The following is a 25,679-nucleotide window of genomic DNA, read 5'->3' as shown; positions in this document are numbered from 1 at the left end:
CAGATTATAAGCTACAGTATGGTCTGGGAGTCATTTATAATTTACCAATATGGTTGTTTGGAAGGAGTTAGAGAGTACAATGCTATCAGTCATTTTACACTAATATCCTACTCAACCAAAATGTATTTGACGCATTTGACAATGACAGAAACTCTGTCATGAAGATAAAATCACACTTCATTTAAGAAAAAAGAAACAACTCTGTATGGAAACATGAGATAGCATTCATTTTGGTAATGGAGAGGGCTCTTTTCATTTACTTAAATAGGCTTTGAAACAATTTTATTTAAAATTCATATCTGTGGCAAGTGTAGTAATTTCCAGCCAGCATAGTCAGTTGTTTAATGCAGGCGCTACATAAATCTGCTCAACGACATAATCACGCTGCCTCAGAGCGATCTCACGAATTGAATAGCTTGTTTCCCGGAGAGAGAAAAGTATAGAACAAAACTAATAGTACAGCTACTGTATCTCAATGGGGTACTACCCTCAAGCTTGAATCGCTGCAGAAGAAGAGATGTTAGCAGAGCTGATTTTAGTGAGTAGGAGAGTGAAAACGCCTGTGAACTCAAGAGAGAGGAGAAGGAGAGTTGATTTGCAAGCATGGTGTTAATTAGCCAACTTCACAGAAATGAAAGTCATGTAAAAGGCTAATTAAGTGAAATTGATGTGCATGATCTCGGTCTTTATTTTGAATACAGCTGAATCAATCTCTGAGCCAGAGAAACCAGCTCCAGAAACACATTTCTGTGGGACTGATAAAAGAGGTTGATTTTGGCTGTCTTTAAAGGTGTGTTTTTCATGCTCTGGTGGTTTGCCAAGCCCAGCCATCCATGTCAATTCTTTCTCAGGAGACATCTGCTTTATATAAGATAGTCAGACACATTAAAAGTATGAAACATTTAATACTGACCTCATTTTAGTATCTGTCTAATCATAACTCCCCATGGCCTTCGCTGCATTGCTGAAAATGCTGTGAGCTACCGTTTCACCCAAAGTTGAAAAATCCAGCATACGGTATAGGACTTTGTTGTACACCTTTAAAATTTATGTCTTCATATTTCTTCTAATTGATTTAAAGCTGCACGTGTCTACTTCATTTTACACATATGAAAGGTGTATTTGAGAATCCACAAGGTAAAAAAGCCTTCTAAGAAAACTTGAAAAGATTACATATTGTTTTAGTGTGACCAAATCAGCTTCCAACAAGTTTAACTTCATATAAATCAGAGAAATGAATAAAAGAAGAATGTGTAATGCTTAATATCTTTAATAATTTATACATCTCAGTTTTTACAGATAATAGAGTAAAATCCAAAGGAGATTCCAAGGAATTTGGGAAGAACTATTTGAAAAATTTTTTAAAAATAAAAATGGTGACTGTTAATTGAGTATTTTCTATAGGCTAGTGACTATGCTAGACACACAAAGACATTATATTACTAAATCTTGATTAAAAAATTCTCTGTGAAATTATAAGTCCAATTTTAAGGCAAATTGGAGAGTGGGAGAATTTAAGTAAAAAAAAAAAAAAAAAGACTTCAAACTCTAGTCTTTCTCCAAAGCCTATGCTTCCAACCATAAAAATCTAGGCTGTAAAATATAAGAACTTTTCTTTCTGAGGGCATTTTTCTAAAAGACTTTAATTTGGGGGAATTTCTTAATCCCATCTCTTTAGCAAAGTCAAGGCTACTGATATATATGTACACCCTGGTACAAAGTATTTGATATTTTAGCCACTGCTCTTTCTTTTTCATGAAATTTAACTAGTAGATATATTATTATTATTACTACATATTTGCATCCTAAAGATAGGTGACTAGATGAAGTACTAGAAAGGCTGAAATACCCTTTTGTGTCTTTTCATTAATAAGAGCTTGAGAATATAGTCTGTATTTTATTAGCTTTAACTAATATATATATAATATATATATAAAATATATACCTTCTTGTCAAGCTTAATAATTGGCAAAAGGATTTCTTATAAGATCAGAATTTACACACTTTCTCAGTGGAGTCTAAGCTGTGGTTAACTGTGGCACAACTTGTCTGGCAGATTGACTGAGATGGATAGGCCAGAAGTACTTTTTGCATGAGGTACAAAGAGTCCTTCAGAAGAATTTACCTTAAGAGGGACAACTCAGAATTGTGCACAGTGAGAAGCCTCTTGTTAGCCTCTTGTAAGAGAGAAGGGCAATTCAAAGCACTGCGTGGTATCTGTCACTCAAATATGTCCTCTGGTCCACCTGTTATGGGCCCAGGACTGAACCCCAGAAATTGTAGGGCTGAAGTATAAAGCCTGTAAAAAAAATTCTAAAAGCTTAGGAAGATATTGAGGAGACATCATACACAATGAAGAGTATAATACACTCATAAATATAGTTCCAATATGCTGACTGCTCTGATGTATGTACACGTTTAGTGCCGTTTTGACATGCCAAGGGGACATACATGTGGGGCAGTCACAGGACCCAGTGCCCAGACGCTTCACTCGGTAACAGGAACCTCAAGAGCAGTTGCATCTGGTGTCTGTAATTTGGTAACAGCAGGAATTAATATCAGTGGTGACAGGTGGCACCAAGTATGGAATCGCATAAGACCCCTTGGCACAGAAGGCAGATCCCTGACAGAGGACACTCTCAACTACGACACTGGTGAGAAAGCTCCTTAAATGCATAGAACGATTGATTAAATGGGGTCAGAGCAGGAGAGTAGCGAGAAGGAAAGAGTATGCACTAATTTGGATGGTGAAGAAAACTTCTTTTTAAAAATATTTATTGATGTTGATTTGCAGTGTTGTATTAATTTCTTCTGTACAGCAAAGTGATCCAGATAACTTTGTCTCTCTTTGTATTCATGTGCCTTATTTATAATCATCTTACTAATTCATGTCTTTGATTTTATTGTTTAGAATATCTAGCATTAGGTCCAGGTGTGAATTTTAAAGGGTCACTGCCTCAGAGGATTGTGTAAACGCTGGCCTTGTCTTTACTGACCTCACCTCACTCTGGGCCATGGAAGACCTCCTTGCCATGCTCCTGATTTAACTGGAATGCTTTTGAAGTTTTACCATTAAATATGATGATTACTTAATTTTACCATTAAATTTGATACAGGTTTTTGAAAGGCACCCGTTACTCAATTAAGAAGGATATCTTGCATTTTCTGTTTGCTATTAGTTTTTTAAAGTAATGTTAAATCTGTACAATTGTTTTTTCTGTGTTGTATATTTTTGCTTTCTAAATCCAGTCAGCATAGTATGTTACATTAATAGATGTCCATGATGTCCACTCATTGTTACATTCCTGAGCTAACCTCCTTTTCTGCAGAGCTCAATTCAAATACCACTTTTGATCTGTCAGACAAAAACAATGTTTTCCTACCTCCTCTAAGTTGCCACCACACTGTATTTACTTTTTCTATATATTTTAGTGCATTCTACCGTGTATCATACTGAGATATGTGTGTGTTGTTTCTCCTGCTGCAATTCCTCCTCATAATGAAAAGAAGAAGATCCTAAGCCAGGGAAGCTGAAATGGACTCATCAAGGTCTTCCACTTAAAAAATATTCCCAAGACTCAGTTTCCTTTTATATAAAGACCATGATGCATACCTTCCCTGCCTTACGGACATTTTAAATATCTAAAGGAGATATATTGAGAATGCGCGCATGTGTGTGTGTGTACACTCAGTTGTATCTGACTTTGCAACCCATGGACTGCAGAGTGCCAGGCTCCTCTGTCCATGGGATTTTCCAGTCAAGAATACTGGACTGGGTTGTCATTTCCTCCTCCAGGGAATGTACCTGACCCAGGGATTGAAGCCACATCTCTTGTGTCTCCTGCATTGGCAGATGGATTTTTTTTTTTACCACTGTGCCACCTAGGAAGCCCTTATATTGAGAATGGTATTCTGGAAGTGGAGAAAGCTTCATAGAGATTATTTTTATTATTGATCAGTAAGCTTCAAAACTCATAAAAACTTCACTCAGTATTGATTCTACCTGGAGATAAAAATTACCTTGAAAAATTCTTCAGATTTCTATTTAATACCACGTGGTGACTTGTGGCTCAGCACACAATGTTTGAATGCCATATACTCCCTGCAAGAGTTTTCAGATACAACTATTGCAAACAGATTACTGTTCTGATTTAATCTCAAAGATTTTTTTTTTCTGAGATCCTACTGAGAAAATGATTTTGAAAGAGGATTTATGAAAGGGGTGAAAGGAGTTTCCAAATTCTAAAAATTTCCCATTATATATATATATATATATATATATACACACAAAACAAATTTTGGATAACAGTGCATCAGATATTACAAAAAGTCCTGGTGTAGTAAACTCCAGATATTCTGAAGCATGCCCAGTATCACCTCTGTCCAAAGCATTGTACTGGCAAAAGTGGACCACAGGGCCAGCCCAAATTCAGAGTGGGGAAATAGACTCCACCTCCTGGGCAGAACTGCACATTTATACCGCAAAGGACATGAACATTCGGAGAAACAGAAAGTTAGGGGGATTTTTGCAAACTTCTGCACTTATCCGTAGCAAAATTCTCTAACGCAATGGTGACAAAACAGTCAAAAGCCAGGGAGGCCTCACCTCATCCTCATTGGATTGTTAAGAGAGTGACAGCCACAGGGTTCCAGCACCCAGTAGGCAGTTGTAAGAGGAGCCTCGGTGAGAATAGTCTGCTCTTCCTAACCTCCCATGTGCAAAAGTGAAAGTGAAGTCCTCAGTCATGTCCGAGCTTTTGTGACCCCGTGGACTGTAGCCTACCAGGCTCCTCTATCCATGGGATTCTCCAGGCAAGAATACTGGAGTGGGTTGCCATTTCCTTCTCCAGGGGATCTTCCTGACCCAGGGATCAAAGCTGGGTCTCCCAAATTGCAGGCAGATGATTTACCATCTGAGCCACCAGAGAAGTCCTCCTCTCATGTGTAGTGAGGTGAATGTGACTAGATTTTTTCTGCCTGGTTTGTGGGAGACAAGGAAGGGATAAGTAAGTCAAGAGTCAAGACTTGCTCAGTCACATGGCAAGAGGCAAGCTCCAGATGCTGGGGCTAAAAATTCGGCATGAAGGTAATGTTTACACCCATAGAGGTCTACACCATAAATAAGTTAAAAACCTATCAGGCCCTGACTGGATAAAAAAACAATTTATATGATCTGTAGCTCTAGACTAGCTAAAACAATTGACACAGAGATCAACAGAGAAGGAAAAGATAGCACACAGATTCTGAGCCACTTCCCTGGTGGCTCAGATGGTAAAGTGTCTGCCTGCAGTGCAGGAGACCTGGGTTCGATCCCTCGGTTGGAAAGATCCCCTGGAGAAGGAAATGGCAACCCACTCCAGTATTCTTGCCTGGAGAATTCCATGAACGGAGGAGCCTGGCAGGCTACAGTCCATGGGGTCTCAAAGAGTCAGACATGACTGAGCGACTTCACTTTCTGTTGTTCTCCTTCCCCCACCCTCCCACTCCCTACACACACATCATAAGGTCAAGTACACTACTCCATATATGCGGGGGGAGAGAGATTTTCATCTTGGAAGTGGAGGTGTTTTGGAGTGGGTCAGGACCCTGAAAACTGAACATTTACTCAAAGAGATATAAGTGACCAAGTTATCTGGAAAGGAGATGCACATATCAAAAGGAATTGAGACATCACAGTTTGGCAACTTTTAAAAAAAATCTATTACCCAAAGATTGGGGAGTTAAGAGGATATTAGATACATAAAATATAAAATGTCAGGTTTCTTTGCATGTCAGAGAAGAAGTAAGGGACAGTTCCTGACTTTGTGGAGGCTCTGTTCAAGAGAATGAAACAAAATAAATAATGTTTGCTGTGAACACTTAAGACTCCAAGGTCTCAAAACTGCTACATCAACAGCTTTGTTGTAAATTTGCCTCTAATATGTGCCTGCATGCATGCTTAGTTGCTTCAGTCATGTCCTGCAAACCTATGGACTGGCCCACCAGGCTCCTCTGTCCATGGGATTCTCCAGGCAAGAATACCGGAGTGTGTTGCCATGCCCTCCTCCAGGGAATCTTCCCAACCCAAGATTGAACCCATGTCTTACTTCCTTGGTGGCTCAGAGGTTAAAGTGTCTGCCTCCAATGCCGGAGATCCGGGTTCGATCCCTGGGTTGGGAAGATCCCTTGGAGAAGGAAATGGCAACCCACTGCAGTACTCTTGCCTGGAGAATCCCATGGACGGAGGAGCCTGGTAGGCTACAGTCCATGGGGTCGCAAAGAGTCAGACACGACTGAGCGACTTCACTCACTCACTCACTCACTTGTATGTCTCCTGCATTGGCAGGTAGGTTCTTCACCACTAGCACCACCTGGGAAGCTTTTTTAAATACAAGAGGTTTTGGACTTCCCTGGTGGTCCAGCAGTTTGGAATCCGCCTGCCAGTGGAGGGGGCATGGGTTCGATCCCTGGTCCAGGAAGATTCCACATGCTGCAGGTCATCTAAGCCTGTATGTCACAACTCCTGAGTCCATAACCTAGAGCCCGTGCTCTGCAAAAAGAGAGGCCACCGCAAAGAGAAGCCCACGCATGCAATAAAGACCCAGTGCAGCCAACAATGAAATAACAATAAAAAAACAAACTGCTTTAAAAATAAATAAATACAAGACACATTTATAAATGTACCATCATCATACTTCTCTCTTTTTCTACAGAAGTATTTCTATAGTAGGTCAAGGAATGCTTGTACCAATCAGGTGGCAAAGCAAAGATATTAGGAAGTTTAGAACAGAACACATTCCTACAGGTAAAGTGGCTGTTAACTTCCTTTTCGTCTGAGTTCACATAGACAGGACCGCTTTATAAGTCTTGAAGGGAAATTATCTCACACGTGTCTTCAAAAGCCTTGAAGATTGGAGTGTTACATGCTGGCAGCAAAGCCAGGTGAATGGGGTGGCTGAAGGCCCCAGGACAGAGAAACCTGAGAGTTTCCTGAAGTTGTTAAATATCACTGCCTGTCTCCACAGAGTTACCTTTTCCCCAGCTTCTCAAATCCAAACATGACGTCAGCTCCCCAAGAGATCTCTGATGTGCATGGTAGATTTCTCCTCAGCTCTCCACGGCGTCTCCCTGTGATCCTCAGGACCTTACTAGGTTCAACTTCCCTGTTCTACTTTGGTGAGCCCCTTCTTCCTCAAAACCTGGTCAGTCTTTCATGATCCTAGAGGCCAAACTGTGTTGATGACAAACTTTGTGAGCTGAATTTAACCTGCTGAATGTTCAGGTCTGGTCTTAAACATGAAATAGGGTCATCTGTCATTAGACTGCCTTCAACATTCCCAAAGAAGGATTGCATTGTTTCAGTTAAATCTATGCTGAAAAAAACTTTCATGACTCTAGTTTATTATGATTTAATAATTGACAAACCATTATTCATTCTTCTCCTAAGTCGTTTGATTTTTCTATTTATATGCAACAAAACTTTATCCTCTTGAATTTCATTCTCTGTTTCTTGATACTTAATAACATGTCAAGATTTTAATTGTGGTTTGACATCATTATTTTGTATTCAAACATTTATATGAAATGTTCCTGTTTAAAACTCAGTAAATTCAAATTTAAAATTGTAATTGTCCTTATTTGGCTGCCACTTAATTAGTTTTTTAGAATTGCAGTTTATAATTATGCATGCTAAAAATGACAGGTTTTCATAGTCTCCTGGTTGACCAACAAAACAACTCTTCTTATACATTTCATCTTTTTTTCCCCCCTCACTAAACTGTGAAAACTACTCAACTGTTTGAAATTTATTTTTCAGTATTTATTAAAATATAATCTGAGATTCCAGCCTTCCAGTATGTCGCGAGCTCACTCTAAAAGTTTCAGAGAGATGAGAAGATAGCTGTATATCATTTATGGAGTGTTTAATACTACTCTTTCTTAAAACTGCAATATATGGCAATTTGCTCATGTAATTTCAACATTCTTCTTCGGTAGTCAAAGACTATATTTAGAAAAACATATAAAAGTTGAGTCTGTCTTATGTAAGAAACCAGTTTTTGTGACCTGACTATTACTTCCTTCTTAACAATGGCTATGGTAATGTGAATTTAGGTACTTTCATTATGGTGAGAAACCACCTGAAACAGGTGTCTTCACCATCTCTGTTTATATAGCGTTCATTCCATCTATTTAATGGAGATGTGATGCTTTCATAACATGCTTGTAACTACTGTGTTAGAGGTCCCTCTGACACCAAGGGGCCACATCATTAGAATGATGGAGCGTCCCTTGAACTGAGCCCACTCTTAGAAACCTGAAGCATGTCCACCTGGTCAGCAGTTATTGACTCCTCCACTTACTAATTCACCAGGCAACATGAATAAGAGTGAATGTTCCTTAAAATAAATGAAGACCAGTGCATGTTAGTTTTTACAAAAAAAGGAAACTGTCATAAGGCAGAGATAAAGTAGAGCTTGAGGGTATCGATCTGAATTTAACAGTGTCAGGAACACACACTTTGGTGGGAGCTGGTCAAGCAGGGTTATTTTTCCAGGCCTCAGTCTGCTTATCTGTAACATTCTGTGCTTAAACTTAAGAAATATTTTCTAAGATATATTCCATGCCTTCTACAGCCATGACATGATCTTTTCAAAAAAAAAGAAAAAGAGAAGAAAGGTCTACGAAGGTGCGGAGAGAGTGCACAGTAAATCAGCAGATTCACATGCATATTCATGAGACCCTGAGTCTCTTGAGAGTAAGGAAACATCCTACCTTGTAATTCTTTTATGAATATAGTTAGCCAGAAATTTCCTGCCAAACTCTCTCTTTATGTAAATTTTTTAGTACCCCAAAGAAATACTATTCCAAGAGATAAACATTGTAAAAGTTTGGTTTTTAAGGTTCTTTTAGCTTTAATAGATGACATGTGTCTCTGAAAGCTCTACTTTCTCCAAAAAGTGGATTTCTTAGTCTGGAAGCTTCTGGATGAAGAGGTTCATCCTATCTGGCATTCTTTCTCCTTTTTGCCTGCACAGAAGCAGTCCCTGCTTTGGAGCTGCTCCAATCATTAGGAGGAATGAGTCACCCATACACTCATCTTCTTGGCCTCTGGTTAGGTCATCTCCTTGAAACATGCTCCCTGTGTTCTGTGCAAGGCTCACATCCAAGTCCCAGGCCACCACATTCTCCCAAGGTCCATGGAAATCTTCAATTCTACTCAGGCTCTAACTAGGAGGGCAGAGCTTGGGACCCTTCACCCACCACCACCCCAACCTAGACAGAGCTGAATTTGAGCTCTGAAAGAGAAAAAGCGTTCCGCTTTAAGAAGATGAAACGGTCTGCTCTTTGGTAACCTTCCACAGGTCCATAGATGTTTAAGCTGCAAACAAGCAGAACAGCTTCAAAAGGAACAACTATAACTGAGAAGGTAACCCATAATCAATCCACTTATTTGGTGCAATAGCTACTAAAGGACCCATTATCACAGGCTGGACGAAGAATTTCTCTTTCCTGTGGAGCTTACCTTCTATCCCAAGGCTGCACAGAACTCATGGTAACTGTTCTCTTACCCTGTCCTGCTGTTTTCCCAGCCACCTTGGAATCCCCTCTCCTTCAAATATACTCTTCAAGGAGACACAGTTTATTGGCTACTACCTACATTAAAGACACTATTTTGTTTCGAGTTAACATATAATAAAAGTTTGCCCCCCTTATACAATAAAATTTAATCTAAGACAAATACACCAGAGTCTATTGAAAATCCTCCATTTTTAAGTAACTTAGTGAAAACTAGGTTAAATAATAAAGGAAATATATCAGCTTAAATGAATGAAGGGTTTTAAAAAATACGTTCTAAGTGAACATAGTGTTGGAAGCTCAACAATGTTATGAAATACCAGTTTCTTTTCCTTCTCTCTTTTTAAAAAACGTGTTCAACTTTTTTTTTTAATTGAAGTATACTTAATTTACAATGTTTTGTTAGTTTCAGGTGTACAGAAAAGTTATTCACTTATACATACATATATATCTATTTTTTAAGATTTTTTTCCCTATAGGTTATCACACAATACTGAGTAGAGCTATACAGTAATACACAGTAAGTCCTTGTCGGTTACTTGTTTCATATATGGTAGTGTGTATATATTAATTCTAAACTGCTAATTTATCCCTCCCCTCCTTTTCCTTTTGGTAACCGTAAGTTTGTTTTCTATGTTTGTGGGCTTACAGACACAGAAACTATAAGTTTGTTTCTGTTCTATAGATAAATTCTGAATATAAGTTCATTTGTATCATTTTTTTTTTTAGATTCCACATATGAAATCATATGATGCTTGTCTTTCTCGATCTGGCTTGCTTCATTTAGTATGATAATCTCTAGGTCCATCTGTATTACTACAAATATATTGAGCATCTTTCCACATGCCTGTTGGCCATCTGTATATGTCCCCTGTAGAGAAATGTCTGTGTACATCTTCTGCCCACTTTTTGATTGGGTTGTTTGTTTTTTTATATTGAGCTGTATGATCCATTTGTGTATTTTGGAAATTAATCCCTTGTCAGTCACATCATTTGCAAATATCTTCTCCCATTCTGTAGGTTGTCTTTTCATTTTGTTTATGGTTTCCTTCGCTGTGCAAAAGCTTTTGAATTTAATTAGGTCCCATTTGTTTAGTTTTATTTTTATTTTCATTACTCTAGGAAGGGCAATCAAAAAAGATACTGCTGCAATTTATGTCAGAGTGTTCTTCCTGTGTTTTCCTTTTTTGAGTTTTATAGCAACCGGTCTTATATTTAGGTCTTTAATCCATTTTGAGTTTATGTTTTTTGTGGTGTTAGAGATGGTTCTAATTTCATTGTTACAGTTTCCCCAGCACAACTTATTGAAAAGATTGTCTTTTCTCCATTGTATATTCTTGCCTCCTTTGTCATAGTTTAATTGGCTATAAGTATGTGGGTTTATTTCTGAGCTTTTTATCCTGTTCCTGATACATATCTCTGTTTTGTGCCAGTACCAGACTGATTTGACCACTATAGCTTTGTAATATAGTCTTTAAGTCAGGAAACATGATTCCTTCAGCTCTGTTTTTCTTTCTCAAGATTTCTTTGGCTATTCAGGGTCTTTTGTGTTTCCATACAAATTAAAAAAATTTTTTTTTCTGGTTCTGTGAAAAATGCCGTTGGTAGTTTGATAAGGATTGCACTGAATCTGTAGATTGCCTTGGGTAGTATAGTCTTTTTTAACATTATTAATTCTTCCAATCCAAGAACATGGTATATCTTCCCATCTGTTTATATCATCTTCTATTTCTTTCATCGGCATCTTAACAGCAATTTTCAGAGCACATGTCTTTTGTCTCCTTAGGTAGATTTATTCCTAGGTATTTTATTCTTTTTCATGTGATGCTAAATGGAATTGTATTCTTAATTTCTCTTTCTGACCTTTGATTGTTAGTGTATAGAAATGCAAGAGATTTCTGCATATTGATTTTGTATCCTGCAACTTTACTAAACTGATGAGCTGTAGTAGTTTTCTGGTAGCATCTTTAGGATTTACTATGTATAGCATCATGTTACCTGCAAACAATGATGGTTTCACTTCTTTTTCAATTTGAGTTTCTTTTATTTCTTTTCCTTCTTGTATTGCCGTGGCTAGGACATTCAAAATTCTGTTGAAGAAAAAATGGTGAGCATGGATATCCTTATCATTATTTTCTTTTTGCCTCAAGTTGTATGTGTTCCATTATAAGATACTCACTTCATGGTAAGTGATTTGTGATCAAGTTTCAGAAACCACAGGCTTTCTCATTATATTAAGCAGAATTAGCAAGAAACTCACTTTTCCTGAAGATCATACAATAGTCTTAAGGTTTATTTTGATTGATTCAACCGGGATGTTTCCCTACACCCCAAAGCTGAAATACTGAATGTCTTAGGTCACAATAACTAATTACAGCTAACAAGGAAAGGATTGGGCTGAATGATTAGAAATCGGACTACCACAGGCAATGTAGGCAATGCCATTTGAATCCACAGTCAGCTTCTTTCAGATGGGTGAATGGCAGTAGGAGCTTCAGAGGCAACCACAGTTGTCAACACACACACATATACACACACTTAAAATTCATACTTCATGAAAAATGAAAACAAACCCGAGAGAATTATATAAACATTTCACTGGATAAGCCAAGCCTCAGAATGTCTACCACATAGAGTTCCCCTCTACCCCAGTGAAGGCATCTGTCCCACACTCAGAATGTGCTGAAGGTATAACCTGTGATGAGTTGTTTTATACCACGTAACATGCCCTATGCATGGGCCTCTTGTCCTAAAGCAGCAAATGCGCAGGTATGAAAAATGATGAGAGCCAGTCAGACGCTCCCCTTGTCTGTTCATATACACGGTTTACTGTTGGACCTGAGACTGTTAAGAGTGCAAATGAGCTAGAGATGGAGCTGTGAGTTCTCGTGACATGTCAAAGTCATGAGTAACAAGAAGCTATGAGACGGAGAATGTGTAAGGTTAGAAAGGGACACCTGGCCTTAATGAGAGGAGATCAGAATGTACAAGAGAAAAGACACAAAAATGTGGGAGAAGGGGACATAACAAGGGGCCCTATTTTAAGGATCCCCGTTGCTGAAGGCTTTCAGTTGCAGTTTCCGTGAGAGCAGTTCCACTTCTCATCCTGAAATCCCTGCTGCTGTTGTTGGTCTTGGTATGTTCTTTCACGGCCACCTGCCCCTTACATACGGTATTTCAAATAAGTTTCTGTTCCACATAAATAATATAAGCAAGCTGAAAGATACGTTATGAAAGGATTCTTTGTTTAACCTAATGATTCACTGTGGGGATTTTTGAAAAAAAATTTTTGCATTCCTGTTGCTTTAAAATTTATCTTAAAAATTTACTTGACATGTCCACGGGTAATTGCTTAGAAAGAGATGGACCATAGTAAATGTTTTTAGAATGTATTCTTTTAGATTGCCTACCAGAATTGTGAAGAAAGAAAATATACCACCTTCTTCCCCATATATAGGAGGAAATGGCAACCTACCGCATACTAGGTACCTTTATGTAAATTATTGCCCTGTAAATGAGCTTCAAGAAATTAGAATATTTAGGTAAATATTTTAAAGGGCACCAATGTTCTTTGAAAATAGGATCACAGAATTTCAAAAATAAAGGAATCTTAGGAGACATCTAGCTCCAGTTTTTTCCACATGGAATTTTTAAATAATTATCCTAAACAGTGTGTCTATTTTATAAGGTTTCTTCAGTTGTTTCTGCCTGTTGGGATCTTTTGGACTCTTCTTTTATACTGGCTATCTGCTTTAGCTAAGGGCTCCCAAGTGGCACATGCTAGTAAAGTAATGCTCAAAATTCTTCAAGCCAGGCTTCAGCAATACGTGAACCGTGAACTTCCAGATGTCCAAGCTGGATTTAGAAAAGGCAGAGGAACCAGAGATCAAATTGCCAACATCCGCTGGATCATCAAAAAAGCAAGAAAATTCCAAAAAAACATCTATTTCTGCTTTATTGACTATGCCAAAGCCTTTGACTGTGTGGATCACAATAAACTGTGGAAAATTCTGAAAGAGATGGGAATACCAGACCATCTGACCTGTCTCTTGAGAAACCTGTATGCAGGTCAGGAAGCAACAGTTAGAACTGGACATGGAACAACAGACTGGTTCCAAATAGGAAAAGGAGTATGTCAAGGCTGTATATTGTCACCCTGCTTATTTAACTTATATGCAGAGTACATCATGAGAAACACTGGGCTGGAAGAAAGACAAGCTGGAATCAAGATTGCCGGGAGAAATATCAGTAACCTCAGATATGCAGATGACACCACCCTTATGGCAGAAAGTGAAGAAGAACTAAAGAGCCTCTTGATGAAAGTGAAAGAGGAGAGTGAAAAGTTGACTTAAAGCTCAACGTTCAGAAAACTAAGATCATGGCATCTGGTCCCATCACTTCATGGGAAATAGATGGGGAAACAGTGGAAACAGTGTCAGACTTGTTTTTTTGGGCTCCAAAATCACTGCTGATGGTGATTGCAGCCATGAAATTAAAAGACGCTTGCTCCTTGGAAGGAAGGTTATGGCCAACCTAGATAGCATATTTAAAAGCAGAGACATTACTTTGCCAACAAAAGTCCATCTAGTCAAGGCTATGGTTTTTCCAGTGGTCATGTATGGATGTGAGAGTTGGACTATAAAGAAATCTGAGTGCCAAAGAATTGATGCTTTTGAACTGTGGTGTTGGAGAAGACTCTTGAGAGTCTCTTGGACTGCAAGGAGATCCAACCAGTCCATCCTAAAGGAGATCAGTCTTGGGTGTTCATTGGAAGGACTGATGTTGAAGCTGAAACTCCAATACTTTGGCCACCTCATGTGAAGAGTTGACTCATTCGAAAAGACCCTAATGCTGGGAAGGATTGGGGGCAGGAGGAGAAGGGGACGACAGAGGATGAGATGGTTAGATGGCATCACCGACTCAATGGACACGGGTTTGGGTAAACTCCGGGAGTTGGTGATGGACAGGGAGGCCTGGCGTGCTGGGATTCATGGGGTCGCAAAGAGTTGGACATGAGTGAGTGACTGAACTGAACTTGCTAATATGAACTAGAGAGCACAGCAAAGCCTTGGGCTGAAGATACCTGTAGGGTGGGGATATGTGACTCCTACTTAAATACATGCTGACTGACTCCTGGGTTGAGTCAGAGAAAGTTGAAATGACTCTTCCCAACATGTTAAACAAGGTTGTTGAGCTTCTTATCCACTTGTTATTGAATAAGTATGAGCTCTATTTCTCATTTGCATACTATTTTTAAAGTTCCTTTACATGTAAATAACTATTGACACTTCCAAATAATCATTATTAAATTTAAGAATTGAATCCAGTTTAAAAATCTTCATACTACTGTGATCTATGAAGCCACAATTACATTTTGAAAATGAATTGTAAAATTCTTTGATACTCTTTTTTGCTGAAAATAAAATGTAAACTTGGTAAGTTCATCTGTCTTGCCAGGAGAAAAGACCATTGATAGACTGCTCTGAGTTAATAAGGAAATTTGCCTTGAAGCAGGGGTTCCATGCTCCTAGTTGACCCGCCAGTTTGAAATCTTCTTTTGGCAACTGTGACTTCCAGCAGAGTTGAAAATACTGTCCATTTTGAGCTCAGATGGTATATATAGTCTGAAGCAATATGGTGTTCAAAGTAAAACCCCTAGGATGAGAGGAAAAGTTATGAATTTTTAATGAAAGAAAAAATAATCTATAACTGTTAGATTCAAACCATTGGATTTAAAATATCCTCTCCTATCTCTGCATTATTATTGCCAAGGAAATGCTATTGGTTGCCTACATTTTTTAGAGAATACATTTTCATTTTCTATGAGAATCATAAACATTTGATCAATTAGTATAAGTTAACTTGTAAGATTTTTGATGTAGGAAAAAAGTAGGCCCAATATATTGCTTCAGGCTGACTCTCTCAGACTCCATGAGGAGTTTCAAAACTATATGTTGGAAGCCTCTTGGTTCTTCTGATGAGATGGGTGCTTGGGGTAGGGGTGGCAATATTCATTCATTCATCCTTGCAGGTAAATCACCTTGATTTTCCTTAAGGACTAACCTACACCAATATTAGACCTAGTAGTTTTGATAGTATCAACACCATCCTTAATCTAGTAGTGAACGTGGGATTTGTAGGTGATCAATCAGAGAATCCATGCCTCTGGTAACAGTAATTGGGTCAGGGAAGAATATATGAGCTACTAAGACCAGGAACACGCACTATTACAATCTTTTCTAAGATTATTCAAGGGGAACATTTTCCTCCTACCATCCCTCCCTTCATCCCTCTCTCTCTCTCTCCTTCCTTCTCTTTCTTTATGTTATTGTTATTTTGTTTTTGGATTTGAACTGTAGAGATATAAGCCTGAACTGCTGGCATACATACCACGACCCAAAAAGGACCTTTCTTGATAACAGACATAAGACAGAGCAAGGCAAAGCCAGGAAGTGAAAAAACTTGAATTAGTGATGTCGTTGAAGCCTCAAGATTCATCCATGCGTAAAGTCAGTTCTACTTTTGAATGTTTATTTTACGTAAGCCAATATGTTTTCTCTGCGCTTAATATAGCTTGAGTATGTATTTTTGAACATGCAAATTTAAAAGCTCAGTTTACATCAGCTACAAACAGGGCATATGATATTCTGATGAAAACTAAAAATAAATTAGGTATTCTTATGACCATGCTTTCTAACCTTTAGCATCACAGACATTAGTATCTGACATCATATCCAGAAATAAAAATGAATATATAACTTACCAAGCAGAACTGATCCAACTGCCATAAATGTGCTCCATTGGATTAACACTGTTTCTGGATGAACCGCTGAGAACCTATTTGGCCCTGGAGGCAGAATAGCAACAGCAATTAGGTATCTATGAAACTAATGCCAAGAAGCCCCAGTAGCTGCAAGATAACAGATAAACTCTCACCATCCCATTCATTAGCTACTGTAGAGAGTGCCAAGGCAGAGGGAGAAAGATGATTGAATAATTCTCCATCATTTTTAGTCTGCCGATTACTACACGAACAAAAGCAAAATAAATAATAGATCTGGTTTTTGTAAAATGCATCAGTACTTCAAGAGCCTCACCTTAAGTAGTGTGAAACATATGTACTTTTGGCAGAAATAGCTTTTGAGTTACTCTGCCTTGAAACCAGCTGTATTTGAGCGAGATCTGGAAAACCCATTCGAAGGCACTTGATTGAAAACACTTTCCACTCAGATGAACCATTAGCATTAATGAAAACCTATAAATCTTCTGTACATTTCAAATGAAAACCACCACAGATGCTTAACCACTGGTCTTGACAGGATATGCTTTGTGGAGTCTGTGATGGGAACTTAAATTTGGTAAAAAGCGTAGAAAGAAAATGTTAGTCATCATGTACACAATTATAGGTCGGTGACTTAATGCTAGAGTGTTTAGTGGGAAGGGGGAGCAGTCAAGTAATATTTATTTGGTCAAATTCTGGAACAAAAAATAAATATGAGTCTGTTTAACATGTTACAACCCACACTGGACACTAAACTAAGCTACACTTACCGCAAGAACCTCAGGGGAAAATCTGTGATGGTGTCGTTGCCAATGTCTGAGCAACACGAGAGTCTAGTAGATTGAAGATCACTCATTTCTGTCTGTAAGAACAAGAAAAGTTTCTGCCTCCATTCATCAGCCATGGATTAATTCTCTTCCAATTCTGTTTGTACTATCCTTACATGATGCCCCACGGCCAGCATAGATATCTCTTGGAGTAACTTCTAGTAAAACAGACAAAGCATCTGTATAGATCTTCTTTAATATCTATAGTCTTGAATTACAGAGAATAAAATCATCTAAGAATTCCTTCCATTGGGTGTCTAATCCAGGAGCAGAATGGGAGGGGAACTCTCAAACATTTGTGAGCAACAGAAAAATACTCACCGTTAGATCAAGAAAGGTCCCAGTTGACTGGAATGCCTGGCAGATATGATGCTTTCTTGGGATCGGTAAGATGTATTTGAACACATTTCCATTTTATCAAACTCTCTGGGGAGAAGATAATTTTTTTTGAAATATCCTCGAGGTCTCACACTTTGTACTATTTGCTGAGGGTTAGCAAGATCTGATGGCTGATACATTTAGTTAGGACTAGGGGTCTAACATCTGAAATAGGATTATATCATTAAGTATACTGTTTGACTTATATTTTCTTTTCCAATGTGTACAAAGCTGTTTAGTGAAGAGATCAACTAAATTCTAAATTAATTAATTGAAAAATTATTACTTATGTCCCCATTATATGCAAAACATTATGGTAGATACTTTTAGGGCATATAAAGATAATTGCAAACTAGCATGGCTCTAAATTTATATTCTAGTTGGAAAACAGGACCTGGACACTGCAAATATTAGCAGCGATTGCTTCAGTGGTTAGAGACACTGCTAGCATTTGAGAGGAGGGACAGCTGTACCAATGACTTCAATGCTGAGAAAATTCCACATCTCTACAGATTTTTGAGGGCCCAAATGGAAATATAGTTTAAAAGTCTGTTTATAATCATATGAATCTGGGCTTCTTTTATAAATATACACCAAGATTTTTTGCATGAATTTGGTTTATATTAAATTTTCTATTTTTAATATGCAAATCAAGGAAGGGCTGTACCTTATTTCCTTAACTTTTCCAGAAATGGTTCATCATTTCAGAAATAACATTTCCAAAGGCAAAATAGTATTTGAGCTGCCAAAACCACATATTCTTATCAGGTTATATTTGTGCCTTTTGTATCCACAGGAGAGAGGTAGTATAGGATATATATTTGTATCCTTGTTTGAAATTGCCCAGTAGCATGAAAAATTCAACAATTGTTAGAAGAATACTCCAAATTTTGTTTTATTAGTACTGTCCATAAATCAAATTTATGACTCTTCTGTCAATATTTTTATTTTCTGAATGAAGTAAAAAGTACCAAAATTAAATGGCAAATTTTCAATGAAATTTGACAAGACTGAGTCATACTTTCTAACTTTCTCCATATCAGCTTGTAATTTGTCTTGATGTTTATCCCTTATTCAGTTAAAATTATTTCTCATCTTTCTGTTTTATAATATATCTTAACTAATTTTCTGTCTGTGAACATATACCCTAACACTTATTTTTGTGTTAGTATCTAATAATATCTCTTCTGTTTGATTTTCCTACAATTTATGTACCAAAGGTTTCTGATTTTTGTTTCTCTAAAATAAAATCTTTATTGATTATAAATTAGTGAAAGAATCCAACTACTTCATTAAGCCATCTATTGTGATTGTGCTTAAAAATTTACATATTAAAACACACATAATTGCATTTCTTTTTTATTTATCTTTTAGCAAGATAAAATTATATTTTATATTAAAATTTTGCAATTAGGTGCATAAGCATGTTGCTTTTTTTGGTGAATTCTGTATTGGGACAGTAAAGAGATCATTATATAACACTTATGAAACAGGGCATTGGATTTGAAAGGACTGAGATCCACTAATTCAGAGTTTTAATGAAAGTTAAATGTGATGATATGTGTAAAGTGTCTACCAAAATAATTGATATGCAATATGTGCTCAGTAAATATAAAATCTCATGAGACGAGAAGAGATGATCCCTCCTGACTCGAGCAGGAAAGATCTCAAAGACCACACTGATGGAAGCGCATTTCAAACAGAATTTTTTAAAAATGGAAACAAAGAAAAGCAAATAGAATGTGAATCATGATTAGATTGGCAGAAATAGAGGCAGAAGGTATACTCAGTGGAGAAATGTTTGAGCAAAGATGTAAAGATTCAAAACCAAAAGTTATAGCATGTTTAGGGAGAGGCCGAGCGTTACCTAGCACATAAAATTTTAGTCAGTGAGTGTCTATATGTGAAAAACTATGAAGTATTGGGCCAACCATCCCAAGGAAATATCAAGAGAAGAGAAAAGAGAGGAGGATCTGAGTGTCCAAAGTTAGATGAAAATAAGCTGTTAAGAGGAAAATTTAAAGTGTAGATGGGGGGGAAAATTACAGAAGTTTCTTCCTTGAAAGAGGGTAGAACAAGGTAAGCTTTATCCACAAAGAGTTGGTGACTTAGCCATAGACAGAAGGCATTACAGAAAGACATGAAAAGTTTAAGAGATAGTGAGTGTCATGGGAGTTAAAGAGAAGAATCATGCTGTAAAGACCTCAAGAGCTGTTACTTAGAATATAGACCACCGATTCTGAGCAGTGTACAAGGGTATAGGGACGAATTATGATGAGGGCTTCCCTGATAGCTCAGTTGGCAAAGAATCTGCCTGCAAGGCAGGAGACCTCGGTTCAGTTCCTGGGTTGGGAAGATCCCCTGGAGAAGGGAAAGGCTACCCACTCCAGTATTCTGGCCTGGAGAATCCCATGGACTGTAGAGTCCACGGGGTCGCAAAGAGTGGGATACGACTAAACAATTTTCACTTCACTTCACTTCTCAGTATGGTAAAATCTTGAATTCCCTAATCTCCTTTGGCAATTTTTGACTGAAATATCAGGTGAAAAAAGACAGCAAAAAAAAAAAAAAAAAAAATGAGTTCAGTGACTGGACCAGCAGGTTTTAATGAGAATAAATTTGAAAGAAGTTTGTCCAAGTTGGTCCTTGTCAGTTCACAGGTGAAAGTGAAAGTGTTAGTCGTTCAGTTGTGTCCAACTCTTTGCAATCCCATGAATTGTAGCCCACCAGGCTCCTCTGTCCATGGAATTCTCCCAGCAAGAATACTGGAGTGGGTAGCCAATCCCTTCTGCAAGGGATTTTCCTGACCCAGGGATTGAACCCAGCTCGTCTGTATTTCAGGCAGATTCTTTACCATCTGAGCCACCAGGTAAACCCCGGTTCACAGGTGAATTATAGGCCAAAAGAAGCAAGGGCCTTCTCTAATTCCATCTTCTTCAAGAAAAATACAGATCAAGAGTTCTCTGAAAAGGGGAAGGAATAAAGCATATTTTATTTCCATTTCCAAGAATTCACCTGACCAGTACTTTCATTTAGTTAGAGGAACAGTAAAGATAAAAATCATTATGGCATCAACTCCAAGGACTATGTTTCGAGAATTAATTCTAAGGTCTAAAATGTCCTTTGAACTCCTTATAGATGTTATACATATATATAGAATGTGTGTATAAAAATACATACGTAGATATATGATTGCTAATGAAGTTTGCTTTAATTGTATGACATCTATATGTGATCTGCCTGTTAACTGTATCTACAGAAAAACTGTGTATTAAAATAATTAATACTCTAATAACAACTGTAAACACTTTTATAGGACCTTGCTGTTTCACTTTTACAATACCAGTAATATCTTCAGGTAGTTTCTTCTTTAAAATAACTAATTTTTAAATTGAAGTATAGTTGATTCAAGGTAGAGAGGGGAAAAATCCAAAAGACAAAAATAGCAATTTATTTTAATTCTCTAATTGCAATAAAACCAAAATAGCAAGTAATATCCTAATAAATTATCCAAACATAGGCTAGCTGTTTTACAGATGTTAACTCATCTGATTTGCATACCAATCCTGGTGGCTCAGCAGGTAAAGGATTCACCTGCAATGCAGAGACCTGGGTTCGATCCCTGGGTTGGGAAAATCCCCTGGAGAAGGTAAAGGCTACCCACTGCAGTATTCTGGCCTAGAGCATTCCATGGACTGTATAGTCCGTGGGGTCACAAAGAGTCGGACACGACTGAGCAACTTTCACTTTCACTTTTTTTCCCAGTTTTACCAGGAGAAAACTTGGCCTCGGGTTGATTAGAGTCTAATAATGTAACTTAGAGCACTTGTCAAGGTGAGGTCAGAACCTGGGTTTGTCTGCCCATAAAGGTCAAGTTTTTTTCACAAGACTGGTCTGGAAGGAGACAAGAAGGTTATTTGTGGAAGATACTGTTGTCATTAATTAGAGAACCAGTTTGGAGTGAGGGCATTCTGTAAAGTGCTCAGTTGTGTCTGACTCTTTGAGGCCCTCCGGATTGTAGTCTGTCAGGCTCCTCTGCCTATGCAATTTTCCAGAAAGAATACTGGAGTGGGGTGCCGTTTCCTACTCCAGGGGTCTTCCCAACCCAGGAATCCAGCTCATGTCTCTTGAGTCTCCTGCATTGACAGGTGGGTTCTTTACCACCAGCGCCACCTGGGAAGCCCACATTCAGTAAAAGACAGTGGCAAAAATCATATCACATAACTGGCAGCTTTGCTAATTAGTGAGATTCATAAAGTGGAGAGATACCCAAATAGTAGAAGGGCTTCAGATGCATATTTGCCCAAATGAAAGACAAGTGGCCTCTATATCGAATAAAACACAGCTTAGATACTGGTACCTTAATAAAAATAGGAGTTTCATTTGATGAAAAGGTTTGAGAAGGGAATGGATTGATTCCTTTTAGAGTGGCAGCTAACAGACTGGCTTTGGGGGAAATCATTCCTAAGTGCATTGGGCTGCTTCTTGCTTGCAGGACAGAAATTACTGACTATTGGTTAAAATGCCATGTGAATTAATTTTCAGCCTCATTTATCCTCTGGCTGAGCATAAAAGCAATTTCAAAGGGAGAAAAATGGCCCCAATACGTGTTGCCACAAATCTTTTGAGAGATGAGAAATGTTAGCAACTAGCATAATTTAATTCCAGATTCAAACAACTATCGCTATTATAGTTAACAGTTCTGGGTGTGTACATTTTCAGATTCATAAAAAAGTGTATTGTTTAACATTACATTTGAAGTATTTCTTTTGGTATCTAATTTGCCTACAATTCCTCTGGAACAAGACAGTATATTTAAGCATTGAATCTACCCTCTGGAAATCTCACTAGGGCCTTAGCTGGATGATCTCATTAATTCTCTTTTCTAACTAATGCATCTCCCCTCCACTGTAGGAATAGTTGTTTACTGTTTTTTTCTTTTTTCTATGACACTCCTGTATTAAGTGACAGTTTGTCTCATTACTTAAAATAATTTCACTATATAAGATGATTCTTATGAAGATTAAACAATATCTAAAAATTCTGATGAAGCAGGTATACTTATTTCAGCAACTAAAAATGGGTGAAAAGTGGCATGGCAGTGACATCCTTTGCATATTTCATGTACCCTTCTAATAGTGAAGTAAAAGGACACATTATTTCAGGGTGATTTCATGGCAGTCACAGAAGAATCTCTTGGGTAGGATAATGCTGCTCAATTTTTGATATGATCTAAGTTAGACTCAGATGACTAATTCTTTTAATCTCAACTTAACCTCACAGAACAAAAGCCTACTTCTGTTGGGCTGGTAAAACACTTTACATGAACTTTTGTTTTTCACAACCTTTTCTGCCCTGCAGTGATGGAAAAGACTGAAAAACTTTTAACTGTCAAATTAGGATGAAAAAAAGAGAAATAAGATTATTTAAGCTGTTTGTACCTGTACCTCCAAGTTTGTTTCTGTAGTGCTCTTTTTTTCCTTTTAATGAGGACTACAAATTGTTTTCACTTTTTATCATTACAGTCCTTGGACCATCTGAGAGGTAACTGTAATATTCCCCAAAATTAATGTGTGCCTCCAGAGAAAGTAATTTAACTATTCATTTATTGGACATTAAAAAAGAGATTCTGGCGTGTACTGATTGAAGTATAAGTAATCACAGCACCACATTCCTTTCGGACAAGTTTACTTATTTATTTTCTGAAGGAACACATTGTACAGCACACCCTGGGTCTCTGTGTTTAAAAGCCCTGGTTAAATACTAAGATGTGTGTAAACTACTGAAGTCTTCCTGTGTATGTTAGTGACAGACCAAAGGGAAATACCTGATTCACAAAATGCAAATGGAGAGGTAGCTTCTGCCTCAAAGACCAGGCTTAACTCTCTCTACTCACCCTACATCACAACAGACTGTTGGTCTATAGAAAAATGCTTTAAATACACTCTCATGATAAAAAAATAAACAAGCCTTTGTTTAGTCATTTGACTATAAAAATCTTTAAAGAGAGATTTTATAATCTCACATTTCCAATTTTATAAACAGAGGATATTGGTTATAATTGAAACTTTTTTTGATATCTCAGATCATGACGGTGATGATGACTATGTCTAACAGACATCGTCACTCAGTAATGTGTCTAATTCAGTTTTTCTGTTTTCTTTGCTATAAAGCTGTGAGTTGTTCATTCTTACACATTCATTCTTTCTTTAGCTAGATTCCTTATAACTTACAAAAAAAAGATTTGGGCAAGAAGATTTTAAAAATAAAAATAAATTAGCATGAGTCAAGAAATGAAGACATGATGGTTTCTCTCAGTTGAGCCCTACAGTTCTAGATTGATTCTTTGGAAATATTTCTCTAACAAAGATGAATTGAAAATTGATCCTTTTTTTTTTTTTAACAAAAGAGAAAACCAAGCAATATTCATGAAATAACAGTGTTTGGGATACTGGAATTAGGCAACAAAAGTGAATTCTCCCTCAGACACGAGAAACCAATGACATGAGTTTTTAAAAAAAAACACAAAAATTTATTGGAGAATAGTTGATTCACAGTGTTATGTTAGTTTCAGGTGTACAGTAAAGTGAATCAGTTATCGTATACATACATCCACTCTTTTTTAGATTCTTTTCCCATATTAGCCACTACAGAGTATTGAGTTCCTTGTGCTATAAGTAGGTACTTATTAGTTTAAGGGCTTCCCTGATAGCTCAGTTGGTAAAGAACTTGCCTGCAATGCAGGAGACCCTGGCTCGCTTCCTGGGTTAGGAAGAGCCCCTGGAGATGGGAAAGGCTACCCACTCCAGTATTCTGGCCTGGAGAATTCCACGGACTGTATGTCCATGGGGTCACAGTCAGACACGACTGACTGACTTTCACTCACTTATCTGTTTTTTATACAGTAGTATATATATGTCTCTCTGAATCTCCCAGTTTATCCCCCACTACTCAATACATTTAAGAGAGCTCTATTGCACAGTTGTAATGAAAGCCCTTGAAATCCTTCTATAATATTTAGATTTGCATCAGCCAATATTTATTCTGATATCTGATGTGTGCTGAATAGTTACCAATATAAGTTTTCACTGAGTAACAATTTTGGAGGAACCTAAAAAAGTCCACTTAGTATTGAATAATGTACCATGATTATTAACCTGGTGGGAATAAAGGCAGAGCAGGACTTCCCTTCACAGGTCTAGCTGACATAATGCTTTTGATAGATAATAATTAGACTGATCGATGACAATCTTTGGACTTTACATAGTGTGATCCAGTGATGCTGAAAGATGTTTTCCCAGGGAAAATCATTAGGGTTATCAGGTGATAATGCTGAGAAAGATACAGTGGCTGAGAGAAATTCTAATATTCACAGTGTTGTCAGCAATGCTTTTGTACCACTTATGACCTTTGGCTCACAGGTCCTGTTCAAACTTTGAGCTGAAGAGCCAGGAAATTCTGCTTTCTTACAGTGTCTTTATCCAACATGCCTCTATTCATTACCTTATTCATTGCACAAATATTGAGGGTCCTCTGTATGCTCAGTACTGTGCTGGCTAAGAGGGATAAAATAATGAACAAAAACAGACCTAGATTCTGAAAACTAAAATTAGCATTCTTTACCTTAAAAAGTGCTATCCATAAAATTAAATAGATGAGTAATTAGTAATGATTTCAGATTGTTGACAGCTTCAATTACTACATGTTTCTGCCTGGGGAGAGAAGGCGTGGAGAAGGAATTGTACAACTGCGAGGTCCTTAAGGGAGAAAGCTAATCCATGATCTGCCTCCTGGTGGATTCCTGAGGGTGTGGGATAAAGAAATGACTCTCTCTCCTTAGTTTACTCCGTCTAATGCTAAAATATAAATAAAATGTATATTTTAAGAAATCAGTGTTTTGTCATAGGGCCTAAATACTTACTCATTAAATACACCACTCATAAAAGAACATATGTTTATCACTATGGTATTATAATGAGAACCTATTCTTACAGTTTATCCAGGTTCAGGATATGTAGAAAGCTACAAAAATGTCTTTGAATATGTACACGAATAGTGGAAAGTGCTGAGAAAGAAGTATTTCTTTCCTACTCAGTCGTATCACTATACTATAGCTTCTATAAAGACATGGTCTGGGG

General features: G+C 37.5%; 2 long non-coding RNA genes across 2 annotated transcripts in view; both read left to right on the top strand.

The window, feature by feature from the left end:
* The window catches only part of LOC145509651 (uncharacterized), a 579,505-nt gene that overhangs the window by 77,206 nt on the left and 476,620 nt on the right, over window positions 1–25,679 (top strand). The window lies entirely within an intron of this gene.
* Window positions 2,609–14,890, top strand: LOC145509653 (uncharacterized). Its single transcript, XR_014056276.1, has 2 exons — window positions 2,609–2,654; window positions 13,370–14,890. It is a non-coding gene; the product is annotated as an uncharacterized LOC145509653 (long non-coding RNA).

Source organism: Giraffa tippelskirchi, chromosome 6 (genome assembly GCF_054371585.1).
Source record: "Giraffa tippelskirchi isolate mGirTip1 chromosome 6, T2T-mGirTip1v1.2.pri, whole genome shotgun sequence".
Lineage (NCBI taxonomy): Eukaryota > Metazoa > Chordata > Mammalia > Artiodactyla > Giraffidae > Giraffa > Giraffa tippelskirchi.
This window is presented reverse-complemented; position numbering and strand designations above follow the sequence as displayed.